Source organism: Equus przewalskii, chromosome 1 (assembly GCF_037783145.1).
Source record: "Equus przewalskii isolate Varuska chromosome 1, EquPr2, whole genome shotgun sequence".
NCBI classification, from domain to species: Eukaryota; Metazoa; Chordata; class Mammalia; order Perissodactyla; family Equidae; genus Equus; species Equus przewalskii.
This window is the reverse complement of record NC_091831.1, coordinates 136877981-136901176: the sequence shown is the minus strand read 5'-3', so window position 1 is coordinate 136901176 and position 23196 is coordinate 136877981. Positions and strand designations below refer to the sequence as shown.

The following is a 23196-nucleotide window of genomic DNA, read 5'->3' as shown; positions in this document are numbered from 1 at the left end:
TGATATTTGTATAGCTATTGACTGTATCTCAACTCCCATCACACGTATTATATTTCACAACTATCTTACAAAGCATTGTTGGTGTTGTTGTTGTTGTCATTTTACAGATTAGAAAGCTAAGGCTCAGGGAGGTCAATAGATTGTTGCTAAAGAACTCATCCAACAAGTAAAGTATAAGAACCAGAACTCATATCCTTATCCTCTGTTATCACACTAAATGCCCTTTCCACAGTACCTTATTCCCTCACTAGTGGCAATCATTCAAAACAGCCACCCATCAAGAGCCATGGCAAAGTCAGTACAAAAAGCCCCACATTAAAAAGGTAAGTGGAGATGTGAAAGTTATTTAAAAAATAAAAGCCTGAATTTGAACTTTTGGAAATGAAAAATACAATGTGTAAAATGAAAAGTACACTGAGTAGGAATGACAGCAGATTAGACATTGCAGAAGAAAAGACTATTGAATTTAAAGACATAATAATAGGAAAAATATAAAACAAAACACAGAGAAAAATATTTTAAAACATAAGCAGAGCAAGTGAGATCACTTCAAGCAGCCAAGAAATGTCTAATTGAAGTCCTCTAAAGGAGAAGACAGAAAGATAGGTACAGAAAAAATATTTGAGGAAATAATGGCCAAATTTTTTTCCAATTTGATCAAAATTGCAAACTCACAGACAAGAAGCTCAATGAACTTGAGCATAAGAAAATGAAAAAAAATTACACCAAGACACATCATAGTCAAATTGCTCAAAACCAGTGAAGAAGACAACATCTTGAAAGTTTCCAGAGAATAAAGACACACTACATACAGAGTAAGAAAAATAAAGATGGCAGCAGACTTCCTATAAGAAGTGATGGTAGCAATAATACAGTGGAGCAACTTCTTTAAATTATTGAAACAAAAACTTTCAAACTAGAATTCTATACCCAATAAAATGCTTTTCAAAAATAAAGGCAAAAAATATTTTTTTTAAAGAAGGCAAAATAAAGGGTGTTTTTTTAGACATATAAAAGGTAAAAGAATTCTTTTCCCTCTGAGCTGCACTACAAGAAATGTTAAGGGAAGTCTTTCAGGCAGAAGAAAAGTGACACCAATGAAAATGTGGATCTATATAAAGGCACAAGAATGAATAAAGAAACTGGAAATACTAACTACATTGACAAATAAGCTATTATGTTACTATTTAGTTTTATTTTAAAAATGACTCAATATTTAAACAGAAACAATAGTTTATTCCTGGGTTAAATAAATTATTAAATAATAATTAAATAGTAATAATTTCATAAAAGTCTGGGGACAGAACTAGAAATATACTATTTTAAGGTGTTTATACTATGCAAAAGTGTATAATATCATTTGTAGATCGACTGTGATAATTTAAAGATGTGTACTATAAACTATAAAGAAACCACTAAAATGACAAAACAAAAATGTAATAGCAAATATGCCAGCAAAATAGAAAAATTCAATGATAAAAAGTTACTAATAAATTCAAAAAAGTTAAAAAAAAGGGAGAGTAAAAACCAAATGAAGAAAATAGAAAATAAGTAGCAAGATGACAGACTAAAACCTAAATGCGTCAATCATCACATTCAATGGAAAAACTCTAAACACTGCCATTAAAAGGCAGAGATTATCATCTTGAGTAAAAAAGCAAGTCCCAGCAATATCCTGCCTATAAGAAATACACTTTAAATATATAAAGACACAGATAGGTCTACTACTTGTAGGTCTGCTACTTAGAACACTTTACTCAACAAGAGCAGAGTAAATGTTAATTTGGAGAGCGTACAGAACGTTTGCATGGGTAGCAAATAAGCATATGAAAATATACTCAATGTCCTTAATCGTTAACGAAGCTGAATTAAAGCCAGAATGGAACACTATTTCATAACTAGTAGAATGGTGTGGTTTTTTTTGTCTCTTTTTCTGTCTTTCTTTCAGACCAATTGACTTTTTTATAACTGCATTTGATCTACTTTGTTATTTATATCTCAATATTTTGTTATTTTATTGGTTGCTTTAGGATTTATAGTATATATCTTTAAATTATCACAGTCAACCTATTAGTAATATCATATCACTTCACGCACAATATAAAAACTTTATAATAGTACACTTCCAGTTGTCTCCTCTAGATCTTTATGCTATTGTTGCCAAGTGTTGGCAAGGATATGGATGAACTGGGATTCAACTTCATGGCTGGTGAGAATACAAAGTCGTACAACCACTTGGGGAAACTGTTAGTTTCTTGAAAAGAAAGCATGTGCCCATACGCACACTTGTATACAAGAAATCATGGCTGCTTTCTTTGTAATCTCTAAAGAGAACACCCCATATGTTCATCAACAGGTGAATAGATATACCAGTTGTAGCATATGCATATACTGAAATACTATTCAATACTGAAAAGGAAAGAATTATGGGTATATACAACAAGATGGATAGAGCTCATAATAACTATGCTGAGTGAAAGAACTCAGAAAAAAGAGTACATACTATATAATTCCATTTCTATAAAATTATAGAAAATGCTAAATGCAAACTAATACTAAACTAATAATGTAAGACATCGTATCAGTGGTTATTGGGAAGTGAGGGAGAGAAAGGATAGAAGGAAGTAATTGCAAGGAGTCCAAGATAACTTCTGGAGGTGATGGATATGTTAATTATATTGATTGTGGTAGTGGTTACATGGGTGAATATATATGCTAAGACCTAATAAATTATACACTTTAAATATGTGCAGTTAATTGTACGTTAGTTGTATCTCAATAAACTGTTAAATAAAATAACCTCTGAAAAATTAATTTCATCACTCTATTAACACTATTTCATTAGTTATGCATTTATGCTCTACAAATTCAAGATCATATAGAATTGCTCCTTCTAGAATGATGATGATGATGATGACAACCACAATGATGATGATGTCAATGACCTCCATCACCACCACCCCTTCTGTGCTGGCATTTTATAGTTTACAATGTTCTTCTATACATCTAATATCATTTAAATGCCAGAAGAAACTCAGTGTCATAGGCATTTGTCCTCTCACATTTACAGCTGAGAAAAATGAGTCTCAGACTTTCCTGAAGATATTGGTAGTAGAGCTAAAACCCCAGCCTCTATGTTTTTTTTCTAAGTACTTGACTCTCACTGGAGGTTTCTGGAGGGACGGATTGATACATAATGGTGGTATAAGTTTTTCACGGCTTAGTCATTGATTTCTTTATGAAAATTAAAAGAAAGTGCCATCTTAGGCAGATCTGCTTGCATTGACCATTTTTTCTCATTAGTTATACAACATTTTAGAGCATTTTTAATATAGTCCCTAATGATTTTCATGTCTTTTTTATATGTTAATGTTGTTTGCCCACCTAAGTTTTGAGCAGCTTGAGGGTGAGGACATCTTAAAATGATGTTACATAGTAAGCCTAAAAATATGCTTAATGATTGTTTTCAAATGATAATTTCTAGGTTAATTTCTTACCAATAAAACTGTCTGTTATAAACGTTCACTGCTAATTTCTTTTGCATTATTTCTTCACCCTTATTTCTTTCTTATTAATGTTTGCTCAATGACATTTCTTTCCCGAGAAATTTCAAAGATATGTTTTTGTTCTCTGTATATGCTACTTGAGCATTATTTGGTTAATTCAGACATTGTTTTTATTTGTTTCTACAATATGTGTTTTCCTGCCTGATGAAATCTTCCCAATGCCTTTTTAGTTTTCACGAGACGTTTGTTATTTTCTTCCAGTTATGTTTCTACCTAATAAACTTTGAGCTGCTTTTGATTAGATTGGACCTGAAGAGACAATAAAAGGGACACAATGTATTTTTATTTATTTAAAGCACTGAAATAAGCAGTAGGAAGTAACCACTTGAGGTTTCACTATGATTAGATCTTGTCGTCCTTTTTCACTCTGTCCTCCCAGATCTTGAGGACAAAGTTAAGAAAACACAGGATGGAAAACTCCCACTGACTCTGCTGTTGGGGGAGCATTTAGCATGTCTTTTTTACCCCAAGATCATATCTAAGGCTCTTGCTGCCATTAGAGATTTATTACTTTATGAAACTTTGCTATTGACAGATAAGTACATGTGTTGGGAAAATTCTATCAAAAAAGGAGACACTAACTTTATTTTTTTAACACTGCTAATATCAGGGCCATATTTAAAATGATTTAAAGGACGCTTAATTAAATATTTAATTTTAAGCTAATGTTTATTTGTACCTTGCTTAGTTCCAAGGAGGAGTTGAAACAATTAATCCAGTTTTATTTTTCAGTTGTATTCTCAGTTACAAGGATTAAAATGAAACTAAATGATTCAAACCCAAACTGTTTTGTAATTCAGAAGTATAGTTGTGGAGAAAATGATAAATTGGGAGAATATTAAGTTGCTGATACATTTATGCACTGGCTTTCCAGAAACTCTTGGAGGCCGGGGACTACTGTAGAGTGAGGTTCCTTTTAAGTACGAGTAGTAGCCAATGGACAGTTGGTCCCTTTAGAAGATTTTCTGTTTCTGGAAAGGACATCAGTGCAGCAAGAGTGGCTGTCATGTGAATGCTGTCTACTAGTGTGGCTAACTTTTCTTACCTTCTGTGGCCATCTGGCCCTGACCTTAGACCTCGGACTGTTTTGCCTAGCTTCTACGCTGCCTTTTTTTTTTAATGCTAACACCCTACTCTGAATTTATCCCTTATTTAAAATCGTATCCTCTTTCTTTATCTACAGTCCCTAATGAGTATGGACCTTGCCTTTTTAGAACCCCCAAGAAACTCCTTAACAGCCAGAAGTTTTGACTGCCTCCCACTTTAGGGCAAAGGTCAGGATAATATTCTCACGTGAGCTTAAAATCTTTAGATTTCCTTGACTAGACAAAATTAATCCATTGTCTGTTGGTAGACGTCCTCTAAAAAATGGTTGAGTTTCTTGAAAAGCATTTCAAGATACTGTCTAAGTGATCCCCTCAAGGATCATTGCCATTTGCAAATGAATCAAATTTAGTAAATCTTGAGGATTTCCAGGGCTTCCTCAACTTTATAGTTATTTGATGCTTTTCTTTACTTGCTTTCCCACAGCACAACCACCACTAATTTCTTCAGTATCTTGATTAATAATCAGACTAGGATTTGTGAATGTACTAGTTTTTTTAATCTAATAGAATTTCTTGTACTTGCCAAGTACAAACTGGATTTTCAATTAGGACACAGACAAGGCTTCATTATATAAAACTCATTACTAGGTCAAGCCATATGAAATTACTGATATTTGACTCTTTTGACCTCCAAAAAATTGGCAATTTCACATGGTTCATCTTAAAGTAATATCTTCTTTTAAGATGAATTCTACCTGAATAATAAGTATTACCTTTTTATCATCTAGAAGGTAATTGTTTTCGTATATTTTAATTTGACTTATAGATGATCAAATTGGGTTGTTTTATTTTCATTACACAAACTTTTAAAGTTTGAAAACTTCCAAATAAATGTTCAGCTAATTTTTTCATCTAAATTTTGGCTAAATTGTTCATAATTATATAGATTCAACTTTAGTTTTCAAAATACTTTCGTTTAAATGATAAAGGGTAGCTATTGCAGGTGGGCACCAATGCCAAAATATCACAGGTGCTGTCAGGTGATTTGCTGTGTTTGTGGAGTGGCTTGGTGTTTTTCGTTTTTTTCATTTTGGATTCCATCTCTTTGTATTTTCCATAACACCCAGCAAAAGGGTCCAGAGAGGACTGAAGTATAACCAACGTTACTATTTACGAATTCTTAAGCACAGTTGCTCCATTCCAGATAATTGGTTGAAGGTTAGATTTAAGTGGAAAAGTTAATTGGAATGTAGAATTTCTTAACATTCCTTCTCTTTAGCAATTCCTTGGCGATTAGCGCAGAAGTTTTCCATAAGCCTGTGCTGTGTTACTGTGTTGCTGACATTTGGAATGAGAGGGATGTTCGTTAATAGTATTTACCTTTATGATTGTCACTCCTGAGTCAAGTATGTTGTTCAGATAAAGTGTGGTCATGCAACTGATGCAGCTGCAGCTTTCTGGTATTTCCCTCATTGCTTTAAGGTTTCTGGGAGAATAGCAGCTCTTCCTTTCCATCAAAGAGTGAGGGGAAGGCTTTAAGAAAAAGTCAAGTTAAATGGCTCTAGAAATGAAGGCTGACTGATCCCGTTCTCTTGCCAGCAATAAATTCTGGCTATTTAATTTAATCCTTTTTTTCTGGCCAGAAGTAGTCATAAACTCTTTAGAGGTCTATTAAATATGTGTGTGGGGGAGGGTGATGGGTGGGCATTTTTCATTAGTTTTTTTCTGCTTTTCAGATGGACTGCTATGGGAAAGAGGAAAGTATTACAAAAATATTGTATATACATATTTCACTTAATGTATATATTGCTCCCTAAAAGAGTCAATATAATATGAAAAGGGAGGTTTCACTTGTCTGGTTAACAGAGATTAAAAAGTGATAATTCTCAGTATTAATAAGAGTATAGAGAAACAGGTGCAAGGGCGAGCACATACATGCCTTCTGAAGGGTATTTTAGTAGTGTGTGTCTGTAAGTATGTGTATCGGTACTGACGTGTATATTATTAATATAATACTTTTCAACTTAGAAAATCCATTTTTAATAACTTGATTAAAATATTTTTGCAAGTTCATAAAGATGTGCATACAAGGCGTTCTGTGTAACACTGTAACAGTAAATTGGAAACCACACAAATGCCCATCTACTATCTATAGGGGATGAATTAAATAATTAGGACACATTTGTATAATGGAATACTATATAATCGTTAAAAAGAATGATATACATGTGTATATGTCAGGATGTATGTGACATATTAAATAAAAAAGGCCAAGATGCCAAATGGTATGTAGAGTATGATCCCGCATTTGTAGCAATTCGAAATAGGTACTTACATGCAGAAAACAGTGTATCAAACTTTTTAAAAGTAGAGACTAATATTATACAATATCTTTCCATTAAAAAATTGACAATAATATTCAATGAATCAAGTAATGCAGTGGATGCAAATATATAATACGAATTTTTCTCGTTGCAGTGGAAATTGGTAAAGGGGTCCTCCATTGTTCTGAAAACACTCAATATTTTTTAAAAAGTCTTTAAAGCATCCAAATACTTATATAGAATGAATATATAAGTATAAAATTAATGATAATAAAATGGTTCACATTTATAAAGCACTATTATTTTTCCAAAGAATTTTTATACTCATAACTTTTTCCAAATCACTCATTGTATTACCTAGGGAAAAAATGTTTATTATTGTTTGTTTATCAGTTCCCTTTCCAAAAGAAGGAAGTTGGATGATACACTCTAGAAAAATTCTTTTAGCATTAAAGAGTTTTGTCTATCGAGATGCAAATGCCAAGACCTCTCAGTGAAGGACTAAGAAATGCTGAAAGGAATAAGAGAGGAAAGAAATACTTCAAGTTGAGTGTAGTTTTATGTATCTTTCTGTGGCATTTTCTATATGATTTTGGCATTTGCCTGCTTGCTCTTTCATTCATTCCCTGAAATTTCTTTGGTAGGCTCTGTATCTCAGGGAACTGAACTCTGAAGGCTACCTGGCCCACTGTGGGTTAGCCATCAGGAGGCACTGCAGTGAGATCAAAAATAAGAGGATGGGAGAAGTCAGGGTATTTCTTGCCTTCTCTCTCTGCCTTGGACAGTACTATCAGCAATATTTGAGTCTCCTCCATGATTCAAGTTCCCATTGGATGGGATCCCCCTCTGTGGTCCCAGTTCCTTTCTATCTTTTCCTACTGTATAGTCTTGACAACCTTGTCAATGAACCTTAGTACGTTGTTTAATGTGAATGAAAAATGCAGCCACCATGGAAAACAATATGGAATTTCCTCAAAAAATTGAAAATAAAACCACCATATGTTTCACCAGTTCTACTTCTGGGTATTTATCCAGAATAATTGAAATCAGAATCTCAAAGAAATATTACCACTCTCATGTTCACTGCAGCATTATTCACAGTAGCCAAGATGTGGAAACAACCTAAATGTCCATCAGCAGGTGAATGAATAAAGAAAATGTGGTATAAACATACAATGGAATATTATTCAGCCTTACAAAAGAAGGAAATTTTGCAATAGACAACAACATGTATGAAACTTGAGGACATATGCTAAGTGAAATAAGCCAGTCACAGAAAGAAAAATCCTGTATGATTCCACTTATATGAGGTCTCTAAAATAGAAATTTCATAGAATTAAAGACTGGAAAGGTGGTTTCCAGGGGCTGGGGAGAGGGAGAATGAGGAGATACTTAACAACAGGCAAAAAGTTTCAACTAAGCAAGAGAAATAAGTTCTAGAGATCTGCTATACAACATTGTACCTATCAACAATACTGTACTGTATACTTAAAAATTTGTAAAGCTATAGTAACCAAAATAGTATAGTACTGTCATAAAGATAGACATATAGAGCAATAGAACAGATTAGAGAGCCTCGAAATAAACTCTCGCCTAAAACAGTATTTTTTAAAATTAAGTTCTTAATAGTTTACATCATTGTGAAATTTCAGTTGTACATTATTTCTTCTTCATCACCATGTAAGTGCTCCCCTTCACCCCCTGGGCTCATCCCACACCCCCTTCCCCTGGTAACCACTGAACGTTTCCTTTTTCCATGTGTTTGTTTATCTTCCACATATGAGTGAAGTCATATAGTGTTTGTCTTTCTCAGTCTGGCTTATTTTGCTTACCTTAATACCCTCTGGGTCCATCCATGTTGTTGCAAATGGGATAGTTTTGTCTTCTTTATGGCTGAGTAGTATTCCATTATGTGTATGTATGTATGTATGTGTGTATATGTATGTGTGTGTGTGTATATATATATATAGTATAAGTGTATATACTACATCTTCTTTATCCAATCATCGACCGATGAGCACTTGGATTGCTTGCATGTCTTAGCTATTGTGCATAGTGCTACAATGAACATAGGAGTACAGAGGTCACTTTGGATTGTTGATTTCAAGTTGTTTGGATAGATACCCTGTAGTGGGTAGCTGGATCATATGGTATTTCTATTTTTAGTTTTTTGAGAAATCTCCATACTGTTTTCTATAGTGATTGCACCAGTTTGCACTGCCACCGGGGTTCCCTTTTCTCCACACCCTCTCCAACATTTGTTATTTTTAGTCTTAGTGATTATAGCCATCTAAAACAGTATTTTTAATAGTTGAATAAGATTTTGTTGTATTAGTATGCATTACATATTTAATCAAGTTTATCTGATTTGATAATTAGGCTAATAAAATTTTTGCCATTTTATATATCTGCAGTAACTTGTACTTTGCTGTTAAAGGCAAAATACATTTATATGTTTAAATGATATAATTAGCTATATTAGTTAGCTAGCTGTAATTAAAAACCTACTAAGTGCTCAGCACAATTCTGTTTTACAGATACATATTTAATCATCTTTAAAAGATAATTATTGATATTCTGATTTAATATATTGGGCAAGGAGGGTCAGCATAATTGCATAACTTGCCCAAAGTCATATTACTAGTAAGTGGCTCAAATGAAATTTGAATCAAGCAGATCTTTTTCCACACTTGTTCCATTACTCCATCATGCCTGATACACATTGACCTTGAAAGTAAAATGAAAAAAGGCATAACTTATACTATGAATCACAGACCTTGGAATATTAGAGCTAGAATAGGATAGCCAAAAACAACAGCAACATACACTGTTCCAGGCCCTTTACAGTTACGTTATTGTTTCCTTATAGATGACTGACACAGAGCTCTTTGTTCTATGGGCAAGAAAGTTTAAGAAAAAAATTCATATCACCACGTAAAGAAAAGTCAGATTTGGGAAGATAATGTCATTATTCAAATGTCAAATAAACGTCAAACATATATCCAAAGAAGACCTTATTTCCAACTTCAAACAAATGGTCCCATTTCAGCTACATAATTATGCCACTAATTGGAACATGGGTATTTGAAGTTTTTAATGAACAGCAAAAAAGAAGAGTATGATTACTCTTAACTGTGATATGCCTCTTATTTATTTGGTAAACAATTTTTGAATATCTATTTGCTGCAGGTACTAGGGATTGGACAATGAAAAAGAAAAAATAAACAAACAAAGACAGCTCCCAGGGAAGTTTTACAGAGGTCATATTGTATCTGTGTCTTGAAAAATGGGTAATTGTTCACCATACAGACAAGTAGGAAAAAGATATCTTTGCCCTAAGAACCACAATGAATAAAATGTTTGATTGAGGCTAATATATGGTGAAACAAAATTGGTGAGTAGAAACCACCCCCATCACACCCACACACACACACACACACACACACTTACACTTACACACACCCATTTCTCCTGCTTTTCTGAGAAAGCAGTTTGATCCTCCTGTTTTCTACATGTGTTTTTTAACTGAAGTATATTTAATGTATAATGTTGTATAAATTTAAGGTGTGCAACATGTTGATTTGATACATTTATATTTTGTAGTATGATTGTCATTCTAGTGTTAGCACCTCTGTCACCTCACATAATTATCGTTTCTTTTTTGTGGTGGGAATAATTAGGATCTAGTCTCTTAGCAAGTTTAGTGATTATAATATAGTGTTGTTGTCTCTATTCACCATGCTGTGTGTTAGATCTCCAGGACTAAGTGATCCACTAGTTGCAAGTTTGTACTCCTTTTGTGTTTTTTTAAAGATTGACACCTGAGCTAACAACTTGCCAATCTCTCTCTTTTTTTTTTTTTTTTTTTGCTTTTTTTCTCCCAAAATCCCCCCCAGGAGATAGTTGTATACTTTTAGTTGTGGGTCCTTCTACTTGTGGCATGTGGGATGCCACCTCAACATGCCCTGATGAGTGGTGCTATGTCCACGCCCAGGATCTGAACCGGCGAATACCTGGGCCGCCAAAGCAGAGTGCATGAACTTAACCACTCAGCCACAGGGCGGTCCCATGTTTGTACTCTTAAACAACATCTCTCCTATTCTCTCATCCCCCAGCCGCTGCTAATGGCCATTTTACCCTCTGTTTTTACAAGTTTGGTTTTTAGATTCCACATGTAAGTGATATCATATAGATCTTCCTGTTTTCTGATCTTTCTTCCTAAATGGTCTCTTTCTTCCACAGCAAAATGGACTCAAAAGTATTTTTCTAGACAAATAAGTATCTTACCTTTATTATTTTAATATTATTAGTTACTAATTATTAATTAATGTTAATATTGTTTTAATATTGCTTAATATTCAATACAGTCATGCCCTGCATAATGGCGTTTTGGTCAATGATGGACTGTGTATGTGATGGTGGTCCCATAAGATTAGTACCATATAGTCGAGGTATGTAGTAGGATATACCATCTAGATTTGTGTAAGCACACTCTATGATGTTTGCACATGACAAAATTGTCTAAAAGACACATTTCTCAGAATGTATCCCCATTGTGAAGCAATGCATGACTGTAATTCTCAAAACAGCTGTAAAAATAAGTTTATTATGCAGCATTAATATCTGTGGAGAAAATGTTAGGTATAACAATAGAATACAAGACTGAGGTTTTAATGATCTAATTGTGGGGCTAGAAGGTGGGGCAGAGAAATGAACATATATTATAAGGTCATACTTTACCCTTTGGTTCTTTGATCTATTATAGTAAAAGGACCTCCTTCAGCCAACCCTTAAATGCCAGTGCATGAATTCCTCTTCACTTCCTTTCCTTTTTTGAAAATACTTCTAATAATATATTTCATTTCTTGTTCGTATTTTTATTGTCTTCTATGTCCTTGATTTATAAAATGGATCAAAAATGTTCAAATATTACAAAGAAAAACCTCAAGAAAACTTAAACAAAAGTAAAATGTTGGACTGTTTTTTGATCCTAACTCCCATAATTAAATTGTCCTTGATAAATGCAGGCAGGAAAAGTTGCTGTGCACTGTCACTGAGTTTTGAACTTAGAGTTTGTCTATCTACTGTAATAGAATTCAAAGATAATAGGGTTAGGGATCTTGAGTCAATAACAAATGAGATGCCAATATGGTGAATTACATAATTCATATAAATCACAAAGAAGAAATGTGGACGTTGAATGTCTCACCATTTTTCCACTTGATGGGTCAGAGTTTAAGGAACTAAGCTGTAACTAGAGAATTTAATTACTGTTTGAAAGGCTGCTGCTTTGCCTCAGGATGGCTCTTGCAGATTTCTGCCTGATGATTTTCTTAATCAACACCCAGCCTTCCAGCCTGCGTTGAAATGGGATTATTTATAATTGCTAGATATTTTAAAATACAATTTTATTCATCATAACTTAAAAATATAAAGAATAAAATAAGCTTTTAATTCTAGCTCCCATATTTTGACATATACCTTACAGCTTAATTCAGTGTGTGTATATATATATATTTTATTCATATGTGCTTAATATCTCTCTTATTAATGTGTCTATAAATAAAACTGGGTATAATATTTAAAATATTATAGAATCTCACTTGCTATACAATGTGTACCTAGAATTTTACATATTCTTAAAAAATATTATTTTTGATGGTAACGTCACTTACTGCTGGCTTTTTTTCTGATATAGGTGCCATGGGAGACAAATTTTAGTTACTTCATTAGCTCTAGCTTGACTATGGGTGTACCTTTCATTTTTGAATAACTATTTGCTTATATACAACTACAGTAATGACTTCCCACCAGGGGATGATTACTTGAGCAAGAGCTGGGTTTTTCATTGAAATCAGTCTTCATCGACTTTATGAAATCCAAGGGCATCTCTCTAGTTAGAACAATCCGTCTCAGAATAAGTTAAACTTTGATAACTTGGGTAGCAACAGATGTTTGTGTTTTTTTTTGAAAGTTAATGATACTCAATGATAATTGAGTTTTCAATCGTAACATTTCTTTTCACAATTGGTATTTATTTAAGATTCCTTCCACTTTGATCATTTTCCCTTTTCAAGGATGGTTTTTATGTGATTAACTATAGTCACCGTGTTGTACATCACATCCCATGACTTATTTTATAACTGGAAGTTTGTACCTTTTGACCCCCTTCACCCGTTTCTCACAAGCCCCACCCTCACCTCCGGCAACCACCAATCTATTCTTTGTATTTGTGAGCTTGTTTTTTGTTGTTTTTGTTTCCATTTTTCACATATAAGTGAGATCACAAGGTATCTGTCTTTCTCAGTCTGACTTATTTTACTTAGCATAATGCCCATATCGTTAGAAATGACAAGATTTCATTCTTGTTTATGACTGAATAACATTCTTTATCCATTAATGAACACTTAGGTTGTTTCCTTGTCTTGGTTATTGTAAATAATGATGCCATGAACATGGGGGTGTATGTATCTTTTAAAGTTAGTGTTTTTTGTTTTCTTCAGATAAATATCCAGAAGTGGAATAACTGGATCGTATGGTAGTTGTATTTTTAATTTTTTGAGGAAACTCCACGCTGTTTTCCATAATGGCTACACCAATTTACATTCCCACAAACAGGGCACAAGGGTCCTCTTTTCTCTACATCTTTGCCAACAATATTTCTTGTCTTTTTGATAATAGCCATTCTAACAAATCTAAGTGTTAAGTATGGCTACCCAACTTTATTTTGGTTTCCATTTGCATGGGATATCTTCTGCCAACCCTTCACCTTCAGTCTGTGTGTGTCCTTACATCTGAAGTGAGTCTTGTAGGCAGCATATAGATGGGTCACATTGTTTTTACCCATTCAGCTACTCTTTGTCTTTTGATTGGAGAATTAAGTCCATGTACATTTAAAGTAATTATTGATAGGTATGTATTTATTGACATTTTGTTAATTGTTTCCTGGCTGTTTTGTAGTTCCTCTCTATTCCTTTCTTCTTCTCTTGCTCTCTTCCTTTGTGGCCTGATGACTTTCTATAGTGGTATGCTTAGATTTCTTTATCTTTTGTATATCTACTGTAGGATTATGCTTTGTGATTACTATGAGGCTTACATATAATAACTTATATCTGTAACAGTCTGTTTTAAGTTGATAACAAGTTTGATCGCATTCTAAAGCTCTACATTTTTACTTCCCCCACCATGTTTTGTGCTTTTGATGTCACATTTTATACCTTTTTATTTTGTATATTCCTTGACTAGTTATTGTAGTTATGGTTATTTTTACTACTTTTGTCTTTTAACCTTCATGGTAACTTTATAAGTGACTATTCCACTACTTTTACTATATATTTACCTTTCCAGTGAGAATTAATTTTCATATATTTGCTTGTTACTAATTAGTGGCTTTTCTGTTCATCTTAAAGAAGTTCCTTTGACATTTTCTGTAAGTCCGGTTTAGTGATGATGAACTCCCTTAGCTTTTAGTTGTCTAGAAAACTCTTTCTCTTTTCTTCAATTCTGAGTGATGACTTTGCCGACTATTCTTGGTTGGAAGTTTTTTTCTTTCAGTACTTTGAATATACAATGCCATTCCCTTCTGGCCTGCAAACTTTCTGCTGAAAAATATGCTTATTTCCTTGTACCTAACAAATTGTTTCTCTCTTTCTGCTCTTAAGATTCTCCCATTGTCTTTAAATTTGACGTTTTAATTGCAATGTGTCTTGGTATGGATCTCTTTGAGTTCGCCTTATTTGGAACTCTCTGGGCTTCCTGGATCTGGATATCTGTTTCCTTCCCCAGGTTAGGAGTTTTAAGCCACTGTTCCTTCAAATATGTGTTCTGCCCCTTTCTCTCTCTTTTCTCCTCCTGGGACCCCTATAATGGGAATTATACTCCCATTGATGTTGTCTCATGAGTTTCTCAAGCTATCTTCACTTTTTTCTCATTCTTTTTCTTTTTGCTGCTCTCATTGGGTGAGTTCCACTGCCCTGTCATGAGCTCACCAACCCTTTCTTCTGCTTAATCCAGTCTGATGTGGAACCCCTCTAGTGTGTTTTTCAGTTCAATTATTGTATTCTTCAGCTCTGTGACCTCTGTATGGTACTTTCTTATATTTTCTATCTCTTTCTTCTCACTGTGTTCATGCATTCTTCTCCCAAGTTTGGTGAGCATCTTTATGACTACTGCTTTGAACCCTTTATCAGGTAAGTTACTCATCTGTATTTCATTAAGGTTTTTTCCTGAGGCTTTATCTTTTTCCTTTGCTTGGAGCATATTCCTTTGTTTCTTCATTTTGCTTCACTCTCTGTGTTGTTTTCTTTGCATTAGATGAAAGAACGACTTCTCCCAGTCTTGAAGTAGTGGCCTTGTATAGCAGATAAACCTTGCCATTCAACCCTGCCCTACCTGTTTGTTGCCTCTCAAACCTTTGTGATTATCTAAGCAGCCTATTATATTTTTAATAGCTCCCGATAGTTGAGGGTTTTACAAGACCTGTCAATGTCCCAAAGGGGAGGTCCTCAGTCAGCACCTAGATTCAAGCTGATTGGAAGCCAAACGCTCAGGCAGCAGCTTTTAAAGTATGTAAGTATATACCATCCTGTGGGACTGAAAGCATAAGCCCCACTGGCCAGCACAACCAGATGATCTGGAGGTGTCCCCTGGTGGCAGTCACAAAAATGAGGGCTCTAGACAATGTATAAGCTCTTTTCTAGGAGATATTGGTGAGCTGTAGCGAGGCAGAGTGAGAGTGAAAAGATGATGTCCACTGGCCTTTGTTCCCTGAGAGCAGCTGCATAGGGCCCCAGGTTTGTGACAAACTTGAAGCCTACCCCTAAGGCTGAAGCTCCAAGAGAAGCAAACAGGCTTCTTTCACAGAAAGACTGCGAATGTTTTAGTTTGTTGTCTGTGCAGTGCCCTGGGGGTGGTAGTCTGATAAGAAGTCTCTCCAATCATTACAGTCCCGCAGGACCCAGGAATGCAAGCTCCCCTGGCCTCCAGTGCTAGGCCATCCAGGTGTGTCCCTGGGTGGCACCTGCAAAAATCAGGGCACTGGACACATGTAAAAATTCCCTTCTGAGAGATACTGGTGCTCTGGAGTGAGGCAGAGGGAGAGCATGAAGATTATTCCTGTAGGAAAAAGAAAAAAAAAAAACGGTGGCACCCACTGTCTAGAGCATGGCAGAGGGAGATGTGAAGATGGCACCCCCCTAGTCTCTGTCCCTGAAGAGTGTTCCAGCAGGCTCTTAGATGTGTGTGTTAAATTAGATGCCTGTCCCTCAGGTCAATGCTTTAATATATACAAGTGAGCCTCTTTCTCTTAAAGTCTGACACAATTGGCTGCCTCTGAGCTAGGCCCTAGGGTGGGTGAGTTCCAGCACTTGAGCCTTTTAAAAACCATTTCTCAGATCCCTATAGACCTGTGGGTCTCATGGATCTCACGGACATGAGCCCGGTGGTTTTCAAAGCTAGGTGTTTTGGAGGCTCATCTCTCAGGTGCAGGTCCTAAAAAATGGGGTGCCTGGCATGGGGTTCAAACCCCTAGCACCTCAGTTTTCAGCTCCCTCTCGACTGGGTTGGGGTCGTGAGTCTCTGTGCTATAGGTGGGGTTTATGGTGAAATTATGCCACAGTCTCTCCTACCCACTTCAGTGTGGTTTTCTTCTTGTTTGCCCAATGTGTAGCCATTGCTCAGTCAGCCTTTAGGTTTTTTTCAGACGAAATTGTTCCGTATCCAGCTGTTGACTTGGTGTGTCTTTGAGAGGTGGTGAGTTCAGTTTCTTCCTATGTTGCCATCTTGAACTGGAACCTTTAGGTTTTGGTTTTTTAGTTAGTTTGTTTGTTTGTTTGTTTTTTGCTTTAATCATAGGCGATATGTATTTGTGCCATATCCAGGAACTAAATATAAAAATATTTGCAGTGAGATCATTTGCAAAGTTGAAATAAATAATTATAGAGAAGTTAGTCATTTTGATAGCTGCCAAGGGAAAACTGGCCAAACAGTGATTGGCTCTACAGAGATATGGTACTGTGAATTAAAAATATAAAATAAAATAACCCCCACAAACTATACACAATAATCCTGAGTCCAGAAGGGAGAAATGTTTTCCTTTAATTGGAGAAGGAATAAAACATTTTATTCCCATGGAAACAAAACCAGTCCTCTCTTTAACAATGAAAAAACATAAAATTAAACATAGAAACCACTCTTTAAGAAGGGAGTTATTTTTAATTAAAGGAAAACTACGAAGCAAATGGCTCTAACAGTATTTATTTTCTTTATCAAGACTTTGTACCATAAAATATCTTATACTCTAATGATAAAAAAAGCAAATTCACAAAATGGTAAACTAAATCAGGCGCCTTGGTTAGCTAATTAATCGGGTTGGAAATGGTCTAGTAGAGTAAGATTTCATGCTTTTCCTATCATATGAGAGAAATTTTTCTCCGGTTTGTAAAGATATTTCTCTTGCTGTCAAATTTTGTTTATTACACAAGCCTATCTTTTCCCATCTAAATGCAAGCCTTTGTATTTTCGTAAAAGTCAGGGTTTGTGAAACACATGTTAAATAATTAAGGAAGGTCATGAAGCATGGCAAGCATAAAAAATAGTAACAGTTCATCAATGAAACATATTTTAATCATTTCATATACTGTCAAACAAAAGGTACATAGTAGGTTTTTTATTCATTTCCCACTTAATTCAATTAGAATTCCATTCATTTTCCCATTAAGCCAAAATTGTGACTTAGTTAAAAAGAGATTTATTTATTTCATTCAACAAAAATTCCAGATATAGGCCTTTGAGGGCTAGTATGGTAACTCAATTAAATCCATTGAAGAACAAACCTTATTCTATCTGCCTGTTTAAACATCTTTAGTGAAGTCTGTTCTAAATCCACGTTCCAGGGTAATAAAAGAAGAAAATAAAAGAGACAGGACCAAAAGACTTTTGCTTATATCTCATTGGCAGAACTATGTCAAGTGGTCATCTCTAGTTGCACGGGAGACTGGGAAATTACATAAAAGTAGGAACAGGAAAGGAGGGGTTGAAAAGTTGAGTGAACTAGTTTATAGTAACTGCCACCTTCCACCTCTTTGGCTATTCAACATTTATATACAACTTTTCTATCTTTGTATTTACTTTAAATGAAATGAATTCATCCTCTTCTTTCCATGATAGGTAATCCCAAAATTATATCCAGTTACTATATTTAGCTTGAAGTCCAGGATCTTTCGGTTGTCTCTCCATCAGCTCTAGGTTTGGCTCTCTGTGATCCTCGAACCTGTGAATTAAAGACAAGTTATTTTCCTCCAATGTTACCAAGGTGTTATTGTGAAGAGAGAAAAAGGTAGGATAACAGGATTTTAAAAGTCTCATTCAGTAAGAGGGAAAGTGAGAAATTCATGACTGTTGTTGGTACATAGCAAATATTGAGTCTTGCTGGACGGGTACACTCAGGGCTTCTTGATCCTAGCAACAGAAGTAGTTACTTGGCTAGCCAATCTGGCAGGCCCTGGGAGTTCTTTCTGGGTGAATTCCTTTTATCCATTTCCTCCAAGTTCTTGATTCTACATCAGGGGAGACCTTCCTTACCCAATTTGTTGATGTCTACAAATCTAGGCAGCTACTGCATAAAGTGAAAATAAATGAAACAGGGGTCTAAAAATAATTAAAAGGCATTACATATGTACAATAACTGTAAATTGGGATCATCTCAAGAAATCCTGACGTATGATCTTCCTAGTTAGGAAGAGACTCTACTTGGAGCCCACTTCCGATTGCCGTCACTTCCAGGACCCAGAAACCACATTAAGTATAGCTGTAGCCAGCCTGAGTCACATTTTCTAATACTGTTTCCTGAAAAATTTACCAGGCTTCCAGAAGATGGGTTTCAAGACAATTTTAAGAGTAACCACATAAGCCTGGAAATTTTAACTCTTTCCTATTGGTTCCTTTGTTCTGATCAACTTTTCTCCCTTAACCTAAGGGCTGCTGCCTCAGCCCCAGAAAAATAGCACACCAGGGTGAGAATGCAACACCATTAATCTAATCCTTCCCACTAAATTCCCCTTCATTGTCACTCAGAAACTTCCTAAAGGAAAGGATTTGAAAAGCCCTGGGGTAGCAATTTTATCTCTTTTTGAAGTTGCACTTAGAAACCTCTGCTTGTGTAGGAACATTTTAGTATACAGAAGCAGCTGGCTTTTCTCAACCATGCAGGGTTCCAAATTATTCTCACCCAATCTATACTGCAGGACACAGGCAGAGTGAGCCTTTTTTGGCATAGGTGTGCTCCCTTGCATCTCTGCTTATAGATTGTCTAGCTCTAGTTTGAATGCATCTCTACTCTACATTTATGAGAGCAGTAAAAGTTAATAAGTATATGCCAATATTCTGAATTTTATTCCTACCATTCGCACTGATAAAAAAGCTTCAATTGGCATGTGGTTGGAGTTCCAAGGCATAGCAAGCAACAGTTTGACCAGCTGTTTTGCTATTGCATTTCAAAATGCATCCGCTTTCCAGCCTGTGGCAATTAAATCTTTGCTGTCTTCCCCCATCATCTCCTCTACAGAGTCAATTCTACATTTTAAGTTCTGTTATTGGAGCTCCCTTCATTGTTTAAAAATTACTACATGAGTTACTATTTAGCTAAACAGTCTGTAAGCAGAGACGCAAGGGAGAACAGCTATGCCAAAAGAAACTCACTCTGCTTGTGTCCGGCAATATAAATTGACTGAGAATATCATAATTTGGAACCCTGCATGGTTGAGAAAAGCCAGCTGCTTCTGTATACAAAAATGTACCTATACAAGTACAAACTACTCTTCTCCATGAATCTAAAATTATTATGAATTTTAAAGTTTACTTAATTAAAACATGAAAAAAAACAGAATCAATGAGAAACGCAGAGATTCAAATTCCCTTCAGCAGAATCGCTAGTATATCCATGGGGCGCATAATCGATTATTTATATTTTGTCCTGAATCCATTAATATCACATACATTTTATTTAGACATTAAAACCAGAAAGAGTTTGGTTGGTTGAATTATCTAACTTCACTAAGCCTCAATTGTGTCTGCACGTTAGTAGGTATTCAATAAATAACTGCTCAATGGGTGACTGAATGAATAGATGGATATATGGATGAGGGCATAGTGAACTCTTGATATCATAATAAAAATAAAAAATGCAAAACAAATTAATGAAGAAAATAATGGAAATGTAAGCAGTCGTTTGGAAGGTGTACCTGGTACAAAATAAAAAAGAGCTATTTCTAATAGAAATTTGGACAAAAAGATACTATTGTCTTTCTGCTTTATCTATAATAAACACACACAAACACACAGAATGGATAGGTGTACGTAAACAATTATGAATTATGTACAAACAGAAGGAGAGGTTATAATGCATGTACATGTATGTATGTGTATATGTATATATGTGTGTACATATATATATATACACATACATGCATACTTATGTCATTACTGTTTTATGTGAATTACTATTTGTGTGTGTATGTAACTAGCTAAAAATCTTTACCTTAAATTTATAACAAACACTAGAGCTTCAAAAATTCTTGAAAATGAGATGGGATATTTTTGTCTTCCTAAAGAATAGATGCTAGAAATATTTACCAGTCTTTATTCCAATCTTTATTATCTCTAGCTTGCTATTTATTGCACCTGTTTTTTTGCAGGGAAGAAATATATTAGATCTCTGTCTCCTAGGACTTACATGAACTCTGGTGATTTATTTTATCAAAAGGTGACAAGAAAGGATTTCTTTCTGCTTTTGTAATGCTGTGTGTTTTAAGTTTATGGCAAAGATATTTTTCCTGATACTCTTAAGTTTTCTTTCACTTTTCTAAGATAAAGATGAGGCAAATGGGCTGGTAGGTGGATTTTTGTTTCTCTGTTGACTTTTTGTTTTTGATAGGAAAGAAATTAAAATTTTAGTCATTTTAAATATAAATTTTTGGTAAATTGCCAAAGATTTCAGTATGTAAATATCTTTGCTACCATTATTTCAGGTTGTGTTTAGCTATCAAAATTGTAGAACTTCTTTGGGAAATACACTATTTCTAAGAATGATAAAATTATTTATCCTTCAAATATAAGGTTATTTTATTTTGACACAACTTTGCAGATTTTCTTTAATGAATAGTTTTTGAGTGTCAGACATCTGCTAGAAACTATGTCAAGAATAGATATATTAACAAACATAGGTTCTAAGTTCAAAAAGAACTATACGATAATGATAGTATAATAATAATGACTAATAAATCAAACACTATGTATCTGTCACTGTCCTAACTACTGTAAGATGTTATTTCACTTATTTTCCATAAATATTTTCTAAGACAGGTATCATTACCTGCATTTTATAGATAAAGAAACTGAGATTCTGGGGCTGGTCCCATGGTGTGATGGTTAAGTTTGGCATGTTCCATTCAGCAGCCTGAGTTCATGGGTTTGGATCCCAGGCATGGACTAACAACACTCATCAGCCATGCTGTGGTGGCAACCCACATAAAAGTGGAGGAAGATTGACACAGATGTTAGCTCAGGGCTAGTGTTCCTCAAGCAAAAAAAAGAGGAAGATTGGCAACAGATCTTAGCTCAGGGCTAATCTTTCTCAGCAAAAAAAAAAAAAAAGGAAACTGAGACTCATAGAGGTTAAGTCAGGTAGAAGTAGTTAGTAGTTCTCCACCTTATCAGATCCAATGACCCTTTTTATATAAAATAATTTATGATGACTTTTTAGTGCTGAAACAAAATAATACATAATTTGAAATATTACAATAATTTCAAGTAATCAGTACAATGTTCCAAGTATTAAATAAAGGAGAAACAAAAGTATTTTGATATGTAAGAATCAGATGCCACTACCCTAGAATACATAATTTAGTAGACACATATTTTCATCTATTGGTAGAATTAGCATGTATGTGACCATCTCAACTGCAGACTGATACAGATACTTTGATTCAAATACTTTGTGTGGTTTTGACATTGGTAATGTAATTTCTTGAAATGGAAAACAGCCTTTGGTAAAGTTCTAAACAGAAACAACAACAAAAATCCTCCTTTGGTTAGTGCTTTACATTCTAGTTGTTTTCCGGGAAATTTTAGTATCTAGAAAAACATGCAAAAGAGTTGGTGTTTTTATGTAAAAGACTTAAGTCCCAAGCTGAGGTAATCATCAATGGGTTTTGCGTCTTCATGAATACCTTTGGGTCATTTCAAATTATGCAGACTGTCCTGTAGATGGTAGGGTGTCTAAATCCCTGGCCTAGACCGCTGAATGCCGACAGTGCCCCTTAATTTTTGTAGCAACCAAAAATATCTTAGAAATTGCCAAAATGCTGTATTGAAAACTCTTGCATTATGTAGAAATAGTGGAGTTAAAATTTGCACGTTGGCATGCCAGACTCCAAATCTTATTCTTAAGTGTGCTATATTATCTTGCCTCATAGGTTAATGGGAGAGATTGTATACTGTCCAGAATTCTTAGATAAATTTTGTACCATAAGCCTATTTGGCAATCTGGTGAAGACTATGGAATCCTTTTCCAAACTATATATTTTTTAAATCCCTAAAATAAAATACATAGACTTGAAAAGAAATAATTGTTTTGAAAAATAGTTTTAGTGCAGTAAGGATAGTTATAAATAATTCAAGTTTCATAACACTTGTAAAGTTATATGTAGGTATCTGTGGTTTTATTGGTGATAAAATCTTCCAGGTACTGACAATAATGCTGTGGTTTGTTGCCTGTGTTCATAATTGAAGGAAAATAAAGATGATGTTGTTTTATTATTTTTTTAATCCAAGTTTGGTGGTGCTCAGAACTCATCCACTGACGCCAGGTTGAAGACCCCTGTGCTAGAGTGAATGCACATACAGAGTAAATTGGGAGGCCAGAGTTGATCATCCTAACTGTTATATAGCTGCAAAAAAGTTACATAGAGCAGGTGACTAGCTGATTCTTAAAGGATGATGAGTTAGCAGGCAGAGAAGCATAGGAAGGAGTATACACAAAAGCCACAGGGTCAGGAAAGCCAATAATATGTGTGGGCAATACTAAGTAGTTTGCTTCAACAAAAAGGGGTGGAGGAAACCTGGAAATAAGGGATGGATTAAAATGCATGGTTTACTCTTAAAAACAAAAGGATTTTGCTCTAATTCTACTTGATTTAACAATACCCGATGTGCTTACTGGGATTTTTAGTTTATCAAGTACTTGCACATAACTATATTGTCATT

General features: G+C 34.7%; 1 protein-coding gene across 9 annotated transcripts in view; it reads left to right on the top strand.

Annotated features, from left to right (window-relative positions):
- Window positions 1-23196, top strand: part of UNC13C (unc-13 homolog C) — a 585940-nt gene that overhangs the window by 269518 nt on the left and 293226 nt on the right. The window lies entirely within an intron of this gene.